This window comes from Diprion similis, chromosome 8 (assembly GCF_021155765.1).
Source record: "Diprion similis isolate iyDipSimi1 chromosome 8, iyDipSimi1.1, whole genome shotgun sequence".
In the NCBI taxonomy this organism is placed as follows: domain Eukaryota; kingdom Metazoa; phylum Arthropoda; class Insecta; order Hymenoptera; family Diprionidae; genus Diprion; species Diprion similis.
Genome location: NC_060112.1, coordinates 7257236 through 7261007, shown reverse-complemented (window position 1 = coordinate 7261007; position 3772 = coordinate 7257236). Strand labels below are relative to the sequence as shown.

At 38.6% G+C, this 3772-nt stretch overlaps 1 pseudogene; it reads right to left on the bottom strand.

Moving 5' to 3' along the window:
• Nucleotides 1–1343: 1343 nt before the first annotated feature.
• On the bottom strand, nucleotides 1344–2804 carry LOC124409049 (annotated as a pseudogene).
• Between the last annotated feature and the right edge of the window lie 968 nt (nucleotides 2805–3772).

Below are 3772 nucleotides of genomic sequence, written 5' to 3'. Positions count from 1 at the left end.
ATTACGTCGAAATAGTGCCCTAAAAAATCGATTGCAGCACTTCCCAAAGTCGTCAAAATTTTCGCCAAAAATCCAAAGGGCCTTACTTTTTTTGCGATTTTTGGAGACGAAAATTTCTGGTCTCCGAATTGATTTGTATGACCGTTTCTAGGCTAATTGGAACCCCAGGAACTCAGAAAACACATTGAAAAGAGCGTTGGACCAACAGCAGAGAAATGACGATGAAAATCTGCAGTTTTTTGGCTGTAACTTTTGATCCGTTCCTCGCAGCGTATTGGGACTGCGCTCAATCGATTACTCTTGCAAAATTACGTCGGAATAGTGCCCCAAAGAATCAATTGCAGCACTTTTCAAAGTCGTCGAAATTTTCACCAAAAATCCAAAGGGGTTAGATTTAGCCTTACTTTTTTTGCGATTTTTGGAGCCGAAAATTTCTGGTCTCCGAATTGATTTATATGACCGTTTCTTGGCTAATTGGAACCCCAGGAACTCAGAAAACACATTAAAAAGAGCGTAGGACCAACAGCAGAGAAATGACGATGAAAATCTGCAGTTTTTTGGCTGTAACTTTTGATCCGTTCCTCGCAGCGTATTGGGACTGCGCTCAATCGATTTCTCTCGCAAAATTACGTCGGAATAGAGCCCTAAAGAATTAATTGCAGCACTTCCTAAAGTCGTCGAAATTTTCGCCAAAAATCCAAAGGGGTTAGCCTTACTTTTTTTGCGATTTTTGGAGCCGAAAATTTCTGGTCTCCGAATTGATTTGTATGACCGTTTCTTGGCTAATTGGAACCCCAGGAACTCAGAAAACACATTAAAAAGAGCGTTGGGCCAACAGCAGAGAAATGACGATGAAAATCTGCAGTTTTTTGGCTGTAACTTTTGATCCGTCCCTCGCAGCGTATTGGGACTGCGCTCAATCGATTTCTCTCGCAAAATTACGTCGGAATAGAGCCCTTCAGAATCAATTGCAGCACTTCCCAAAGTCGTCGAAATTTTCGCCAAAAATCCAAAGGGGTTAGCCCTACTTTTTGTGCGATTTTTGGATACGAAAATTTCTGGTCTTCGAATTGATTTGTATGACCGTTTCTTGGCTAATTGAAACCCCAGGAACTCAGAAAACACATTAAAAAAACGTTTGTTACTCGCGATTCCAAGTCGACGGAACCGAAGCATGTAGTCATTTCCAGCACATCAGAAAACACCAACCGAAAAAACCCCATCCCGATGATTTAAAAGTGTAATACGTGGTACTTCAAACATCTGTGTCTCCCAAACCGTGCTCAGATTCTACTTGTATCTTACAATACTGATAAACCTAGCTAATATCCACATTTTGTAAATTAGGTGAGCCGACTGTCCACAGATTGTAATACCGATCCAGATAGTGGCGGATTGTCGACAGTTTTCTTTAGACGTTCAACCCGACCACTAAATCGCTTCTTTCTCATGATACGCATCAATAACTAAGGAAAAATAATATCTATCTCCATACCAATGTACATACATCACAGTGTAGAAAAAGAAGAGGTTATTTATTTTCAATTTATACGAAATATATACAAAAAATATCGTAGGCTATAGAATAATAGTAATATTAAATGTATGTAGAAGCTTTTGTAAAATTGCCGTTTTGTTCCGATTTCAAGCCTACCCCTAAACTCGAGACAGTACTTCGGGGTGTTTTTCTCACCGCCGAAGAGATACGGCGAGATGTTGTGAAAGGCCTCGCTGCTCCACTCGTTTCTCGTGGTTTCTCGCGCTGAGTAACCAACTCGCACAAAATAGCCCACCAGGCGCTGCTCGTAAGGACCAAGAAACGTCTACCGAGCCATGACCAAACTGTGCAACAAATGCTTCGCAGCCTATCGTGAACCTGTTAAATGGCAAGAATCGTTGTTTGCATCAACCCATTAGTAAACGATGAAAATTACTATATAAATATCAAAAGCATTAGTGCCTTTCACAGTATTGCGGGATTAATTTTTTCGGTTGCAAAAGCATGAAAATAAATAAATGAATAAATGTGGTAAAATACCTGAACGTAGCTTGGTTCATTCTCTTGTGTGGGGTCTGTGGCGTAGCTCAAATTTTCCGGTCCCACCGCGCCAAGAACCGTGTAAGCAACCCAAAACAGTTTGTATCAGAGAACCAGTGTCGGAGTGTCGGAACCGCGTCTAGGAACGCAGGTTACCTGAAATTAATTATTTAATTATGTCACGTTTTGCAGTCGTTGCGTGCGGTTTCCAAATGTCATCTGTCGTAAACTATTTCGTCGTCGTGCATCACTTCGACTGGTAGTAAAAAAAAATTACCGTATCGACGTCAGGCGTTTGAACGAAGTAAGACGGCCACTGATGATGGTGCAGGTTGCTACCTCAAACCGGTATTATCGGCTGAGCTGTTTACATCGGCTAGCCCACCGGCCATTGCTGAGGAATCTTGGACCGATGGCTGAAGAAACGGTATCGATGCCGGCGGTAAAATCTTCTCCGCACTGCCTGCACGCAGAGCGACAGATTTGCCTGTAGAGGAAAATCCGAGATCAGCAAAGGCTGACGGAAGTTGTCAAATTTTCCGATCGCATGTGCGGCTGGAAGACCGAGGCTGGACAACGCGGGCTCACAATCTGTACGAACTGAGAGACAGAGGGTCTTGCGGGCTGGTACCTGCATTACTATGTGCTCCATACAAACTGAAGCAAATACCGAGCACAGGAAAAACTTGAGATGACGAGAGCAGTTGTAGTGAAGTAAGGGCATAAGCGCGGCTGGGTGGAGCAAAAGGTGGACATAATAGGTGAATTACATTGCAGGATTTACCGTCGCCTAAAATCTCAAAGTAAAAATTTGCGTAATTACAAGCGCGAGACGAACTAAGAACCAAAGGTAAACAAAGGAAACTCAGCGCAACGTTTATATATCTCAAGATTCTGGAATGAAGATGAAGGAGAGGCCGAAATACATATGATATACTAATATGCTGTACCTATAGGTATATATGCGTGACATATCAACAGATTAAAAAAATTGACAATATTAATCTGTCATTACATTTCATATGTATAATATTATCATATTCATACAATAAATTATTTCTGAGTAATTATAATAATTATTATTGTTGTTTTTGTTGTTATTATACATAGTTAAAATATGTATTGTTCATTCCAATAACCAATATGGTGACAAAAGGCAACATTTATTTTGTAGTAATATACAATTGTTATAGGTATGTATGTATAATAGGTAGTTTAGGTATTGTTATATAATTATTATCAATTTATATCATTGTAATAATTGAAATAATATAGTGATTCTTTATTTTATATAATATTTTACGTTTCTTCGTATTTTAGTTTAATTTCCTTTTTTTTTACATTTATTTGTGAACAATATTTGTAATCCGTTACAATTACAAGTACACATTATATTACATGGGCGAATATAATATGTATAGACAAAGTAATAGTTGAATAATATTCATTTCTTGTTTGATTTTTTGTTTTAGTTTTTTCCCACGCATAAAATAGTGACCAATTCCCCGTTCGCACGGAGAAGGAAAACGCAAAGCAGAAGAAAAAACTGATCAAATATTATTACTGAGCTAATAAATTACAAAGGCTGAAAGACACGTGTTATTATCGAGGAATTTTTCTCTTAAAAAAATTGAAATTGGTAAGTATACGTTTTTATTTTTGTGTGTTTTTATAATACAAAATACTATAAAATACGAAAATTCTACGTATGGATGCACGTTTACACGCCCAAAA